General features: G+C 39.6%; 1 protein-coding gene across 1 annotated transcript in view; it reads left to right on the forward strand.

The window, feature by feature from the left end:
- Ntan1 (N-terminal amidohydrolase 1) overlaps positions 1-17,450 on the forward strand; it is a 73,219-nt gene that overhangs the window by 21,049 nt on the left and 34,720 nt on the right. The gene's annotated exons all lie outside the window — the stretch shown is intronic.

Below are 17,450 nucleotides of genomic sequence, written 5' to 3' on the forward strand. Positions count from 1 at the left end.
GAAGGAGGAAAAAGTCGCAAGGCTATTGATCGGAATCAGTAGCTCTTCGTGAGTCGCTGTGGGCCATGTCAAGCGCTCTAATTCATATTCCTGCACAAAACACAAACTCCTGCTGCAGTTGACAAATAAAATTTATTCGTAGTCCTACGTCATCATTGCGTACAGCCCCATAGGGCTGGCCCCTGTAGTTTTTATTCATGAAAATTAAATCGGATTTTTTCCCGTGTGGCCTTTATTGAAAATAAAAGCAATATTAAGTAAATTAAAAATAAAAATAATGAAATCTAGACGCCAGAGAACGTCTTCTTTATTTTATTAAAACGGGTATTCAATAAAAACAGGGACACACATAAATAGCTGTTAACTTTTAACCATTATACCAGATAGCTTTAAATTTTCAGAGAAGATTCTTTAGAGAGTACTGAATAATTATATTTCATGATTCAAATACGAGCTTTGAATTGGGTTTTAATCAAGAAAAAAAAATGTTTTCTTAAAAATTGTGTACATTTGTGAAAAACTTCATTTAGCTTATCTTTGCATAATTTTTTTCAATACCTTGTTCAATTTAGTAACAGATGATGAATCTTAAAAGTGTCATAGAAAATATTGTTTCTGTTTCGCGTAAAACGACCCATTTTTCATTTGTTTTAAAGGGTTTAGATGTTTAAGTCAAAATGAGCCGACATTTGGAAGTTTAATTTCTAACTAACTGTACAATAAAGGGTGTCCACGATGAAATTGCCACACTATGAAATTGCTCTAACTTTTTAACCGTTGGGTAGAATTTAATGAAAATTTGGGTGGATTTAGTTCATAGTGCATTATTTACATCCTGCAAGTTTTAAAGTCCTGTGATCAAAACTCGTGGAAATGGAGTCGAAAGAACAGCTCGTGCGTGATAAAATCTTGCGCATTCATCACGAGAACAAGGATCTCTCGCATCGTTCCATCGCTAAAACGTTGGGAATCGCGAATTCCACGGTGTCGCGAGTGATTAAGCGGTTCGAGGAACGGTTGACCACCGATCGGAAGCCCAGAAGTGAAGGAAAAAGTATTCCGTACAACACCAAAAATCACAACCGAGTAGTTGGGGCCTTCAACCGAAATCCGAACGCCTCCGTTAGGGATGTGGCTAAGAAGCTGCACCTAAGCCGAAGTTTTGTCCAGAAGGCCAAAACTAAGGCTGAGCTTCGAACGTTCAAGGTACAAAAGGCCCCTAATCGCGACGAGAAGCAGAACAAGTCCGCCAAAACCCGTGCCAGGAAGTTGTACCTCAACATGCTGACGAAAGTTGAATGCTGCATCATGGACGACGAAACATATGTGAAGGCCGACTTCAAACAGATCCCCGGCAACCTGTTTTTCACGGCCAAGGATAAGTTCAGCGTTCCGGAGCATGTCCGCACTCAGAAGATGTCCAAATTTGCGAAGAAATTCCTGGTTTGGCAAGCCATCTGCACGTGCGGGAAGCGGAGTGCACCTTTCGTGACCCAGGACACGATGAACGGACAGGTGTACATAAAAGAGTGCCAGAAGCGGCTGCTTCCTCTCCTGAAGGCCCACAACGTCCCAACAATCTTCTGGCCGGATTTGGCCTCATGCCACTACTCCAAGGACGTGCTGAAGTGGTATGCGGACAATAAGGTCAATTTCGTGCCGAAAATGTTCAACCCTCCCAACACTCCGGAGCTCCGCCCCATCGAGAAGTACTGGGCCATTATGAAGCAGCACCTTCTTAAACGACCTAAGGTAGTGAAGACAGTCGAGGAACTGAAGAAAGTATGGGTTTACATGCAAAAAACGGTTGATTCACAGGTTGTGCAGAATCTTATGGCCGGGGTTAAGGCCAAGGTGCGGGCATTTGCGTATGGACTGTAAATAAAATACGAGTAAAATGGTAAAATGAAGTTTAATAGTTATTTCTCAATCCCTGAAAATTTGATGGCAATCGGATGAAAACTCGAATTTTGCGAATCAATTTTATGTGTGGCAATTTCATCGTGGACACCCTTTATTCCGATGTATAGTATTTTGCAAAAAGATTGGTTGGGTTTCATGAGTCAATAGCAGCAACGACGAATGAATTTCCGTGCATAACCGCTGATTTCAAATTTGAGACAACACGTGACTGTACAGGACCTCTCAGACCTTCATACAAATTATATGTGTACAGAAAATGTCAAGTATAAAGTTAAAAGTTACATATGTGTGCCGTTATTATCGAATACACCCTTTAGTAAATATTATTTAGAATAATTTAAGTACATTGCTGCCTACACATCTAGAAGTAATCTATAATCATTAATCACCTGTAAGCATGTGTGACATGTTCTTTAAATGCTTTTTAGCCAGTCAATTAAAATAAGTGGGTATTATGATTGCCCTAAACTAGACATTAAACCGGGCATAGACAAAAATGCCATTATCATTCACGTGCACATCAAAGAAAGCAACGTAATAGCAACAATGTGCCAAATTGGACGCTTCAGGTGATATTTAGCAACACCAATACAAAAGGCACCCCACTATTACCAACTCTGCAGGACCATACCGCATCATGTGCAGCATCGAACCGGCAAGCATTTCACAGCATAGTCAACGATAGTGCGGTCCGGTGACGCTTCAAAGTGCTATTAATCTAATCGGCATGGGTCGCCGGAGGCAATTCGTACACGATGAATACGGTTGCGAGGAATCGAACCGCTTCTTCCCAGAAGCTCTCCACGGGTTCACGTTGAGAAAAAACTGAAATTCCTACACTCTGAATCCTAGTCCTAGTGTCCGCTTCTCACCAGCATCACGCACCTAACTAAAGTAAGACGAATGGTTTGAGTTCATAAATCAAATGACACGATGCGCCATCCCGACTGCCTCTGATTACAATTGAAATACACTGATGGGGGATGATGCCAGATTGTTATGGAAAATCTTACTGGAGTACCGTTTGAAACTCTGGCAGCACTGCCGAGCAGGTGATACAAACTATCGATTGCTTATCGATTGTATTCTTCCTTCTTCGCTGCTTCCCCAATCGGCCATGATATTCAAATGATTGGTGGGTAATCGTAAGCAAATAATACATCATCTCGATTCTCCTCTGCCTCCCTCATATTCGCATGAACTGTGGAGTAAGATTAAGCTTCACGGAGCGTGAGACGAGGTACGTGCAGCGGAAGATTTATCGATAAACAAACCTGAGCGATCATTATTATTTAAATTGAAAAATCTGTCTATCGGGCTTGGACGCTGCGTTCCGTAAGAAGCCTTGCCTGATGCACTTCATCAATATAGGCTCTTCAAAGCAGTTAAGTACATAGCTGAGCTCGCCTGCGTTGTCGGCTGTACTACAGTACAATGTAAACTGCTGAAACATATGATAATTTTTCATCTTTACTGATTCTCGCGGTGATCTATTCTGCTGCGATGTCCCACTTTTCAGACTCCTTTGTGTGTGCCCCATCATAGCGGGCTCGTTCGTTTAAGCTGGTAAGTGAAGAGGAGAACTTGTGCGAAGTTGGAAATTGTGGGTTGGAATCCGCGGAATAACTTACCGGATATTATCACCTTAGTCTAAAAATAATCATCCTAAATAGATACTGCTTGCAACAGCAACAGCGGCTCACATTCCCCCTCCCCAGACAAACATGAAGAAATAGACTCCTCATCATCTTCATCATAATTCCATCGTTCGATTGGAAATCGAAACCCCATCATCAAACGGTGGGTGGATAGATTTTAATTGAAATAAATGTTTTATGGTCGCGCTAAATTTTCGCATTATTGCCTAGCAGCCCCGAACCCGGTCCTACCGCAACGCAGTCTTCGTTTTGTCGCTGCCCATTTTTATAGTCCCCTTAATCTGTCTTCTTTTCTCAGCTATTTTCGTCATACCGTACACACTACGAGATGTCGTCTCCTCCGTCCGTCTTTTCCTCCATCATCGATAGCAATAGGATTTTAATTTATAGTTGAACAATTATTTTTTATTGCACCAAACCCTAGCCAGACTGAGACCGAGACCCCAAGAGCCGAGGGGAATGGTCGGTTCGCTTCCTCGTGTGGGATGATGGATTGGATGTATGTTTTTCTTCGTTCGCTTGTGGCGCATCCACCTCGAAGAGAAACTTCGGTTGCATGATGGAGGGAAAAAAATGCATCGCGGTGAATTATGGCGAAATTACGGGAGGATGAACCTTTTGCAAAATTCCACGCAGGAACACATTAGCGAAGTGGACCAGCCCCAAGTGCATGCGAATGTGGGTGCGTGTTGGCATCTGTCGACACAGGGGGAGATCATACCTGTCCTGAATCGAATCGCACAGGCCGGAGTCCCATTTCACTTGACCTGGGAGAAATCCGATTCCGGTGACCTTAGGCGGGATTTATTGTGATGTTGGGCAATGGGGGGACGGTGGATCAGAAGATTTACACGTCAAGAACGTCACCGTCATAATCATCAATCTGATGTCGCTACCGCTTGTATCGTCATCGATTTACGCTGACAGCCGGAGGGTGTAAATGCTAATTACGGATTGATTAAAGTAATTTATGGCATATTTGCCTTCACGTCACAGTTGATTGGTAATCTTTACTGGATTCGATCAGTGGTAGCTGTCTCATACATCGTATGTTTATTGTAGCAGAGGAGTTAATCAAACCACTTGTACCGTCGGCGTATAATAAACAAAGTTGAATGACTTTAAAGTTTTCTTGTGTTTATTTTTTAATTCTCATACACCGCTAAAATATTTCGGATTTATATGTGAAGAAATATAAGACACTAGAGACAGGTAGCTAGTCACTTTTTAGTGACTAGGTAACTGTTTTCAAGCCAGTCACTAAAAAGTCTCCTTTTTTATGACCAAGTCACTAAACTCTCTTTTTCTTGTAATCAGTCACTATTTTCATCTTTTTTAGCGTGAACATATTTCAGGATCTGAAAGTCCAATCGATGACCACATATTGTTCTAATTTTCGAACAATTCGAAGGTGTTGTACTTTTACAGAGGTTTTTGAAGTTTAATCGTCTGTAGATAGGGCTTCTACTCGTTTGGCTTAATAAAATTACCTGAGTTTTCCAAAACATCATCGGATATTTTACAGGTTTATAATAAGAAAACTCTTCTTTAAATGTGTTAAAAATATGCTATTTTTTGGTAAAACAACAACAACAACAGTAATCAACGGAAACGTTACAAAGACATGAAATCAGTTTTATAAAAGCAGGTTTACAATGAAATCCATTTAAGGTTGAAGTTTAACACTTACTTAATTTTAGTAGGTCTAAGATCTCAATATATTCAATTTATTGAAGTTTCGTATTCCATGTACAAGTCAAAGATATTAAAAGATATCCGTAGTGAGACAAATAAGGGAAATAATAACAAGATAGTAACTAACTTTACGAAAGATTTGAGATCTGCAGTAAAGTCCCGTCATCTTTACAACAATTGTAGGAACTTTATAGAAGCTCAGTGAAGCTTCATAAGCAGACAGCGGGAACATAAGAGAAGTTAACATCACGAAAATATGGGGAACTTGCTGAAAATTTCAAGAACCTTAAAGTTTCAAAAACCTTAGAATTACACCGATCTTCACCGGTGCCGAGTTCAGACATATAGAAAAATTGAGGAAAATTGTGGAAACTTTTAAGAAGTTCTAAGTACCTCAGAAATGTTATAGAAAATTTCAGAGATCATAAGGGCAATGTTGCAAATTTTCGCATCAATGAAAACTCAGTATCAGTATTTGAGAGATACAACTCACAATGTTCATTTTTCTACCAGGCTCTCACTACGAATAGGACAGAGGCAATAACACAAATATTCCGACTCAACTCAGCGGGAGAACAGACAAATGCTGAGAATGTGTTCATCTAACCAGACTCTCTCTCCCTCCGTCATTGAGCTTAGTCGTTCTGATTCACTATGAATCTAACTCGAGCTCTGAGCAGTGATGCCACATATACAGATTTATCTGTAATCATACAGATTTTTGTCAATATTTTGATACAGATATCTGTATATACAGATTACAGATTTTTCAAAAAAAATTTACAGATTTTTCATATTTTTCAAATAAGGGGAAAATATGTTATACAATGTTTTATATTTTTTAATTCCGAATAATAATCTTTTCTTTCATTTGAACAGCTTGAATTCAATCTGAGCATCAGACACAAATCGTCTTTTTCACTAAATAAATTATCATTATTTTAGCTTCGAATGGACTTGGAATCTTTTGAATGGACTTCTGATGTTCAGATACTTTGATTTCTCGTTGGAAGAAATAGTAGTTTCCCTTTCTATTTGTCGAAGAGTCAACTGGGTATATTGATATTTGATTAACAAAATTTCAGAAATAATGAATATTGCAAGGGGAAATCAAATCTGCACACTGCGCCGAAACACAGCATGATCCATTGTTCGGCACATTAAGGCACACTTTGACAAGGATTGACAAACAATATAATATAAAACGGCACCACTGTGGAGAGTTGACATTTTGCCAATCGTTTCTAAGGTTTACTACTCGGGTCAATACTTTGTTTACTCACAAACGGAACTAGTGAGAGAATGTCATTTATGGTGATACAAGGATTCAATCTAGAAGTTGTAAACGAAAAACGGATACCCTCTGGTGTTGGAGATCATTCGAAAAAATCTGTAAGAGTTGTCTGAATCGTGAATCTCTTCAAACCTAGAAAAACTAAGTCCGTCTCTTCCGAATCACAGCAAAAATCACAGCGGATCGTGTATTCATCTAGAACAGCTTCTATCGGGGTCGCACTTCAGTCGAGTTCATCTATGTATACCATGGCCGGCCCAGAACGTCTTTTCGATACGGCAGTCAAGACGGTTGAAACGGGTTTCCTCTAGAGACTTCGTTTTCGATTGAGGACGAAATCATTGTGAAAAATTCCCGATGGTTGCCTTTGATGATAAATTCGAACGGCCACACCAACAATTTTATCAATATCAAGCAAATGGATCCCAACTATACAACAGGGATGGCAGAACACCTACACTATGCTGTTATTCGTATGGAAATAAGAGTGCCATGCATTCTGCGAAGATCGAATTTAATTGTGGAACGATGTGCATCGGGCATCTATAGTTTGATGAATCTTCATATTCACTATTGGAAAAGATTACAAAACGCACAAGGACTCACGAACTTTTTCCATGATGAACTTCGTGAAACATCGTGACCTTTTTCCCAATGCTGCTCACATTCTAGCCCACATGCTGTCCCACTGGAGGCTTTATTCCAGAACACACTTCTTATTTTTGAACATAACATTTGATACTGTCGTGTGTATCCAATCTCGAAGCGTACAACGAAGGATCAGAGCAATATCTTCTGCGAGAGTTGTGGTACATCAACAATGTTGTTATGCATAATGAACAATAAACAAGAAAACAAACTTATCCTAGGGGCGGCCAGTTTTGGCTCCCGGTCTTGCCGAGTATCTTCGGGACGAAAATTTTCACATTTTCTCCTGCGTTTTTCCTTGGATATTCTTGTTAGTCATTAGTCTTAATTGGTGTGGTCTTTGATAGGACAACCACAGGACTTTAAAGCGGTGTCCATAGAATATTGAAAGGTGTATCTGTAATGCTATATGCAACGAATCGCCCACGTTTGTCATATGTGTGGAACTGACTGGATTGGGCGGAATCTTCTCTAGTTCTATACAGATCTAAGGCGCCTGATAAAGCGCTTCCGTTGCAGTCTGCGGTGGCTGACAATCCTATTTTCAACGTATGACAGTTATTCAGGGGAAGGCATCATAATCAGCGATACGATAGACTTGGGTTATATCTTTGAGGACACTGAGTCGATCAGATGATTTAAAACTGGTTTGACGATGTTGCTCCAAGCGTGGGATTGAACTATGCTTGGTTTGATGGTTTGCAGTTCCTCTTCCACCTTCCGACCCGCTAACGATCTAATGAGAATTGAGGTGAATGTCTACCATGATCCATCAGAGAAATTGAGAATGTAAACAAAATTACAAAAGTCATAACTTTCAGGGTTGCCAAACACCTTGATAAGCATACTTTAATTGTACTTGATAGGTACGTTCGGCAGAGCGCTTGGCACAGCTTTTGATACAACTAATAACTCGGCACGAATTAAGGTGTGCAGAGTTGAACACACCTTGGAATATTGCATACAATTCAAATAAACATTCAGTAAAAGTTATGTGTTAAAACTTATTGAAAAATTACGGAGTTGAAAAAAAAAACAAATGTCCAGATCAAGGTTGTCACGATTGCAGACATACAAAAAATAAAATTCTAGAGATTGTGATAGTTACTTCATTAATAAAATCTTCAGCCGGAAACAGATTCGCCTCTCACAACTGGAACTTAATGTTTTATATTTTCAATCTATAGAAAAGATACACATCACTTTACAAAAATTTTGTATGATTTGGGGATTTTTCAAATAGACAAATTCTTTAGAAAGCAACCATTAGTAATTTTTCAAGATTCTAAACTTTGAACAAAGTCCTTCTGAACTATGAACTAACTCAATGGAGATTTACGTAAAGCTGCACTAAGACCATAATAAAGAAATTTTACAGATTTGTTTACAGATTTTTGTCAGTCAGATACAGATTAAAAAGATTTTTTGCGATGAAAATACAGATTGAAAATCGAAAAATGTGGCATCACTGGCTCTGAGTCAGAGTGTGCTGATAGAGACAAATTGAGTCAGCGTGAGTCTACCTGTTCGCTGAAGCAGTTGTGCCTTTGTAAGTTGTTTTATCTTCAACTGTGTTCGTACGTGTGTGATGATGGCAAAACGTAAGCCGCTAAAAGAGCCAGTGTTGAGTGTAGTGAAGAAAGTACCGACGGAGGGAGGATCAGTTTTTCGGTGCAATGCTGATCCCGACGCCAAGTGCACTTATGAGCAAAACAAATTCTTAGCGGGGAATTTCAAGCGGCATATGGTGTCCCACCACGCTATTTTTCTAAAAAAATTGGGAAAAAATATCAAAAATCCAAGAAAATCAGATTTTTTCTAAGATTCCTGACACGTAAAAATATTATTTTTATCTCATCATAAAAAAGGACCCGCAGCAAATCCGAAACGTCGATCTTTTATGGTTTTTTGAGTCCAACAACCATGATGAGTTACAAAAAATCCTAATGAATGTGGGCTTCTTAGTGGAATACCTGTATAATGAGAGAGAGAAGGATTAGTAATTTCCATTTAATTCCACTACCTTATTTGCTTATCCTTGACAGATACGCGTATTTCGTCTACAATGTGCAGACTTCTTCAGTGTCTTGTACTAATACTCGACTGAAGAAATACATCGCATTTACCGAATATATATTAACACAGGTACATTTTCACTTAGAAACTAGGTAAACTTAAATTTAATTTCCTGTAGGAACAGGTACTCCGCTGCTTACTCGTTTATGTGTCCTAGGTAGTAACTTGAAAAGCCATGTGAGTCCGTTTCCTTGATCCCTGTTGAGTAAAGTTGAATTACGTTGTTTGTTTATCTCGAGGCTCTCTGCAACATCCAATTTCCATGGTGTAGATACGGTTCGTAAAATCGTGATGTCATCCGTCGATAGTTGGTGGTCCTCTGTGAAGATGTGTTCTGCAACCTTTGATTTGAAATCATATGTTAGGCCTTTTCCTTTTGCTTTTTGGCCTTATGTTATATATGTTCGTTAAATCTAGTTGCTAAAGCTCTCTTGGTTTGTCCTCCGTATACTTCGTTACAATGATTACAGCTTATTTTATTTTACACCTGCTTTACCTTAAACATTAACTGGGTCTTTAGTGGATCCTAACAATGATTTCAACTGGTTATGTCTACTGATGAAAACTAAATCTAATCCGAATTGTTTTAACTGTGGTCTTAGCTTACAAGTAATATCTTGATCAAATGGAACGGACACTCGTTTCAATGGTTCGGGTGCTGCGGTGAGGGTTGTAAATAATCTCCTTTGTAGAATTCTCGCTTTTTTTTTCGATGATTGCCTGGATTGTGGTCTCCTTGTATCCGTTGGGTCTTGCTGTTTCGAAGATGTACTGTAATTCCTTAACCTTTCCTGTATCGCTGAGTGGAAGAGTCTGCATTCGATGAATCATGTGGTGAAAGGCGACCAATTTCTGCTGCAACGAATGGTTGGAAGTATAGGGGATATCTCTGTTGGTGCTTGTTGGTTTCCTGTAAATTTCGTATTCAAGCGAGGGAGATGATGACGATTCCCTGATGACTAGAAGATCGAGTTTCCCGTATTTTTCTACCTCGTGAGTGAATTTGATATCCTTGTGAATTCGGTTGATCTCATCAAAAATTTGTGGAAGAGCTTTCCGTTTAACTACGTTGAAGATAACAAACCTCCACCAACGGTTTGGTAATAGTCCTTTCTCCTTCAGGATTGCCTTCAAGTTGGCCATGAAAAGTTCACACAAGAAGGAGGATAGGGGGTTTCCCATTGGGGCTCCTTTCGTCTGCTTGTAGAAGTTACCTCGGAAAGAGAAGTAGTTCTCTTCCATACAAAGGCGGGTCAGCTTAAGGTACGTCCGAACCTTGTTTCTCCATGCTGCATCCTCTCGTTGTGTTAATAGCCAGTCCTCTAAATGGTTGATCGCTTCCTTGACCGGTACGTTGGGAAAAAGAGCTGTGGCGTCGAAAGATACCAAAATCTCGTCCTCGTTGATATCTCCTGATTGTAGTTGCTGGGCGAACTCCTGGGTGTTACTAACTGCTTTACTCTGGAACTGATTCGGCATACTCTGGAACTCTGTGACTAGCCACTTTGCTAGTTTGCGGGTGGGGGAACCAACTGCAGACACGATCTCTCGCATTTCATTTCCCGGTTTGTGGACTCTGGGGAGACTTTTGATCCTGGGTAGAATGGGATTGGGTTCCCGTAAAAAAATGTTTGTGTTTAAAAATTAGAAAAAGTGTAATTATTTTATATTTTTGATATCTTTTCCAATATTTTTATAACAATCAAAACGAATTTTTTTTTTTGAGCGGTGCACTTCCCCATAAGTATTGCCTTAACTTTAGTCCAGACTATTGGAGCAGTTAGTTTAGAGATCTATAAACGTAAGTTTAGAAAAATTCATGATAGTTCTATGGCGTGCTGAAAAAAATCGAGAACCCTTAAGATGTTCCGAGAATTTTAGAGAATTTCAGGAAAGGTTGAAGGTGTTTGTGAACCTGTCATTTATTTCAGAGCAGGACCGAGATCTTCTATAGGATTGAGAGCTTCAGGGAAGCTCCGAGAACATCACGACAGAGGGGCGACCCCGGCGTAGTGGTTAGCATCCATTCCTCTAATGTTAAGTCACGAGTTCAAATCTCACCCGGACAAGTCACGAATGACCCAAGAACATTAAAGTAACTATAATAACTATAATAATAAAAATAAAACATCACAACGGATCAGAGAATCAAAGGGCAGTTCAAATAATAATAAAGGGAGAAATATTAAAGAAGTTTCGAGAAATTTCGAGGAATTTCCAGAAACTTCAACAAACTCCAAGAAAATTTCTGCAGCCCAAAAAAACATTGGATGATCGGCTGGAAATTTGTGAGTATTTTAAAAGCGTTATATCATGGCAATTTGAGGAACTTAAACAAATTGAAAAAAAATTAGCTTAGTTGATTAGAGAACATCAACGAAATTCCATCAATTAAAAAATATGCGAGAACTTTTAGCAAGCACAGATATCTTCAATACATTTACAGAGAAGATAGTAGATAGCTTCATGTTCCGAGTACTCCGAAGACGATCAGATAGCTGCAGAACAATCCCATTAACTTAAGGAAATTTGGAGCTCCGTGGAATTATGGGATCTGAGAAAATTCTATGATTGATCCGGAAACTTCAGAAGCGTCAGGGAATTATAAATTTATATCATAAAATATGCCAGAACATTAAACAAATTTGTAAAAAATCAGGTAGTCATAGATAATTTTAAGAATAACCACATAAGTGCAGGGAAAATTAGTAATTTAAGGACAAGCGCCTAGAGCATTAATAAAATATTCAAAACTTGAGGAAAATTGTGGGAACTACTGTGTAATTCAGGGCAGTCTAGAGAAGTTAGCAGTTAGAAGTGAATTAGTGTCGATAATTTAGGAACAATTTCATGAACTTCAGAAAAATCTGGAGAAATTTATTGGAAATCATAGGACTATATTAATTAAAGCTCAAATATTATATTAATACTGTACTCAGGCATGAAAAATCATTTGCATTCATTTCATGCATTCATTTACATTCATTTGCCTCTAACTTTTTTCATCAACAGCTTTCCGTAAAATGATGTATAGAACTTTTTTAGGTTTTGTTATTAGCTACAACTTTTGTTAACAACTCAAATCCGTATCTATGATGCATGACGAACCAGAGTGAACAGGTGCCACTACTGTTTTTCAGTGAATGTATTTTACATTCACTGAAAAACAGTAACAAGTTCTGCCCGCTCTAGTTCGTGATGCATAAGAGATACAGATTTGAAATATGAGCAAAAGTTATAGTTAATAACAAAACCTACAACAGCTCTATACATCATTTTGCGGAATACTGTTGATGAAAAAAGTTAGAGGCAAATGAATGTAAATGAATGTATGAAATGATTGTAAATGATTTTCCATGCCTGACTGTACTGGACATATTTCAGCATGTAAGATGTACAACAAAAATGAGCTGTGTTTGTTCACATCGACTGATACTGAGTGGTTGCAGTACAAGCACATATCGGCGATAATAGACTATTGTAGTAACTTCAGGAAAGGACAGAGAACCTCAATGCAGTACCGTTAACATTAGTAAAATTACATCAATGTTAAAATTGTTCTGAGATCTCCAGCAAATTTTTAAAACTTTAGAAAAGATCCATCATCTTTAGAAAAATTGAGGAAACTGTAGGATATCGGGTAAAGATCAAAGAACTTTAATAATTTGTTGAGAAGATTGTGAGCAACTACAAAATAAATCCAAGTCAGGTTTTTAAACTTTAAACTTTAGGAAAGTTTTGGGTCCTTTCAAGTAATTCTGAAGACCACAGAATTCTCCCATCCACATTTATTTATTTATTTATTTATATTATAGTCAACAGGTTATTTGATCCACGGAAGAACATACTTACTTAAAATCCCGATGTAGACCTCCGTGTTGACCTTGTCGCCTTCTGGAATGAACACCGGGTCCATTTTTTTTTGCTTTAGGAAGCCACCAATCCAAACACCATAACGCTAGCAGGATGCTTGGTCAGATACACGTTCTTGTGCTCGTCGGCCACGTCTTTTACCGGAAGAGAACTAATATACCGGTCGGTTCAGGAATTTGATACGGGATCGACAGTAAACATGCTCTCGTTGGTGAACAGGATTACCGGATTTTGTCGCTTAAGGAAGTTCAAGATTTTCTTGCATCGTTCGACTCGCAGCTCCCGGATGCCCCGCAATCTTCCTTTACGATCTTCCGTGCCTTAAAGTCACTGATCGCGTGTTCCTTTGCCATTTTCCTTATTAAACGCACTGGATTCACCCGATAACCCTCGGAACCCGAGCTGACCTCGGACGAGCTGTAGCCACCTTCGTGGAAGGTTGTCCTTTCTTTTCTCGGTCTAAAACCCTTTTGACGGTCCACCGGGACACTCCCACGGCGATTGAAATGTCTTTTTGCGACATTTGCGCGTGGGAAAAATCACGAATACGCTGCCACTTCGTCATGGTGCAACTGTCAAACTGAGTAAATCATTTTCTTTTATACACAGCCTACTACGGTATGAGCTATGGGTTACGTGCATGCAAAGAAAACCAAGCCATTGCATGCACAGGTGAAACAGGAACCTTATATGTACGATGGTGCAAACATTATCACGCATACGGTAGAATAGTCAATGTTTCCCTGAAGAAGATCACCGACGAAGCTCACCATTGCTACGTTACGTCTCGCATCCAAAAGCTCTAAGTTGATAAGCATACAACGGCTTTCATAGCTAGGCAGATTTCTAGGGTCATTCCAGCGAAAATGCCTTAAAGCATACCGGATGAGCTTCCGTTGAATACCTTCAATACGCATGGTTTCATTTTGGTAGTTCGGAGACCACACGACCGTCAAATACTCCAAAATAGGTTGCACCAACGAACAGTATAATGCTTTTAGGCTAAGCGGAATATGAACCCGAGTTGTGAGGAAGCTTTGGATACTACGTATGCAACATGATCCTTGAAGCTGAGCTTGAAGTCGATCAGTATTCCCAGATCCTTGATAGCCGATTCACGTTTCATAGTTATGCCCTGCAGGGTGTAGTCATGGTGAAGAAGCGAACGCTTGCGGCCAAAGGAAATTACAGAGCATTTCGAGACATTCAGTCACATGCGATTAATACGACACCACTCAGCGAAGACTTCCAATTGTTGCTTGAAAAAAAAAATGGCATCACTAGGTTCTTTTATCACGAAGTAGAGTTTCAGGTCGTTCGCATACGATAGTGTAAGACACTTCAGGATGGTATTGACGTCATTCATGTTTTCAGAAACAGAATTGGCCCAAGATGGCTATCTTGGGGAACGCCGGATGTCACGGGGAAGGAGTCTCCAATCTTGACAGACATGTTTCGACCAGTCAGGTAGGAGTAGAGCCAAGTAAGCAGGCCATCGTGAACACCCGATAGGCCCAAAATGAGCGATTAAGCCGAAGTAGTTCCTGGAGGAAACAAACCTGGAACAGTACCAAAATTCCGGAAAAAATGACTAAACCGGGAAATTGCTTATTGAAATTTGCTGGTCATCATTTAATTCGAAATAGTAGATAGAGGGGGGGGGGCATCGAAATTTGTGACAAGTTGTTATGGGGTGTTAAAATGGGTTGTTACGTAACGTTGATAAAAAAAAAGGAAATACAATTTTTACAGGCCCTGTTGCAGATTATGACAAGGAGTGGGAGGGTAAGTGAAAATTGTTAAGATATGTTATAGGGGGAGGAAGTGTTTTATAAAAATTACATTTTTCACGTTAGGTAATATTTAAATGGGATCCAAGTGGGAAATAATTTTGTAGTCTCACTGAAAATCGGTCAACACTGCCAATTTGTAACAAGAATTTAACTCTTTCAGTACAAATTTGTGGTAGCGGCGCCGGTGGTGTAGTGATACGCGAGATTACCTCTCACCCCAGCAGATCTGGGTTCAGTAAAGCCGTTGGTCCCCGGTTCATGAGTAGGGTCCAGGTGGTGTGGGAGCTGCCTCCCTGGCGTCGGTAGCTTTGGTCAGTGACGTTTGACGAAAACCAAACGTAAATTGTCACTTTACAAAAATCATATTTTCCATACATCCATCGCCATTGGCGAAGTGTCCGACAGTTATCCCTTTGAAAAAACACTATATGTGAGGGATTATCTGATTGAATAGTTGATCAGTAGAAGGTCTTCTAAATAATTAAACAATCTGAATTCTTGTAAAAATATCCAAGGGGCTTAGAAATTCTCCGAAGTTCACTGATCGTCTCTGAATTTGCATTAACTTCAAACAAATTGGACCGTGAGGAATGATCGAGAGCTTCGGAGAAGAGTTATAAATTTCAGGCCAACTGCGGGAGCTTAAGGAAAGTTTTGTGAATTTTAGGGAAGTCCAGAGAACTCTACATTATTGAGAAGTTCAAAGAACTTCTGGGGAGTCAGGATATACTTAGGGAAGTCCCAACCCCGACTATCGGGAAAGTTTAAAGATCTTCAAGAGAATATTCAGACAACACATTACTCATTACATTTCAAGAAAATGTTGAAAACTTCATCGATGATCTACAGTAGTTTTTAGGAGAACTTCAGAGTAGTTCTGAGGAGAACTTGATAGTAGTTCTGAGGAGAAGTTCAAAGTAATTCTAAGGAGAATTTCAAAGTAGTTCTAAGGAGAAGTTCAAAGTAATTCTGAGGAAACTTTCAGAGTAGTTCTGAGCAGAACTTCAGAGTACTTCTGTGGAGAGTTTCAGAGTACGTCTGAAGAGAAGTTCAAAGTAGTTCTAAGGAGAACTTCGGAGTAGTTCTGTGGAGGGTTTCAGAGTAGTTCTGAGGGGAACTTCAGAGAAGTTCTGAGGAGACCTTCATAGTAGTTCTGAAGAGAATTTTAGGGAAGTTCCGAGAACTCTACATTATTGAGAAGTTCAAAGAACTTCTGGGGAGTCAGGAAATACTTAGGGAAGTCCCGACTATCGGGAAAGTTTAAAGATCTTCAAGAGAATATTCAGACATATTCATACATTTCAAGAAAAAGTTGAAAACTTCATCGATGATCTACAGTAGTTTTTAGGAGAACTTCAGAGTAGTTCTGAGGAGAACTTGATTGTAGTTCTGAGCAGAACTTCAGAGTATTCCTGTGGAGAGTTTCAGAGTTAGTCTAAGGAGAAGCTCAAAGTAGTTCTGAGGAGAACTTCGGAGTAGCTCTGTGGAGGATTTCAGAGTAGTTCTGAGGGGAACTTCAGAGTAGTTCTGAGGAGACCTTGATAGTAGTTTTGAAGAGAATTTTATGGAAGTTCCGAGAATTCCAGAGAAGTTCCATTAACCTCAGGAAAAAATCGAGAAATTTATGATACTCCCCGGGGGGTGGCTTCGAACATGTTCTTGGAATAAATTGGATAAGGCTAAGCTAGGTAAGTAGAAACATAGCTCCAGTGAATTCATCCTACTGACAGGATTATCGTCGATTCTCATTCCGTCAATAAATAACTCCCTACAATTGAACGAGGCAATCACACTCAATCCTGTGACCATAACCATCAATTTGTACATGATTGTACCTACCCGCAAGGTCGTAACTTCGAAAACAATAACTGCCAGTGTCACCATACGAGGAGGGGAGGCTAGAAGTGTGGCACCCGGAGACAAAACGAATGACATGCTGATCAAGATGCAAATTTAATTGACTTCACATCTCTCACCTACCAACAACCGGGGGGCGTCTCGTTCCGATTGTCGTCACTTCCATCCACGAGACAATAGCATTGCCATAATTATTCAAGACATCCAAGATGCTGAACTGCATGTGAAAAATGGACTCATAAAGTAGGTAAACCTAATGACTTCGTCTGGGAAAGATTGCGCTAAATTGAGCACTGGGGACGGAATTAATTTACTTGCACAAACACTGACACAAAACACATCAATGTAGACTCGTGGGGAGACAATGTTAATTAGATGTGTGATTGATACCTGTTTGTTGAAAACAGTGCTAGTTTATGTCCCACTTAAGTGCTGTAGTTCGACCGCAATAATCGAACGTGAAGCGCCAAACTGATTATCTCATCTTCTCTAATCAACTATTTCCACCAACATTCGAAACCCTCTGACAAGCCTTCGACGTAAGCTACACAAAACTTCACTTGCAAGACCATTAATCATGCATTGTACATCTAGGAATTCAAGCGAACTAATCTGGTATCGTTCCGAGTGTGC

Source organism: Ochlerotatus camptorhynchus, unplaced genomic scaffold, assembly GCF_037179485.1.
Source record: "Ochlerotatus camptorhynchus isolate MF236.1 unplaced genomic scaffold, CSIRO-AGI_Acam_v1.1 ptg000021l, whole genome shotgun sequence".
NCBI lineage: Eukaryota > Metazoa > Arthropoda > Insecta > Diptera > Culicidae > Ochlerotatus > Ochlerotatus camptorhynchus.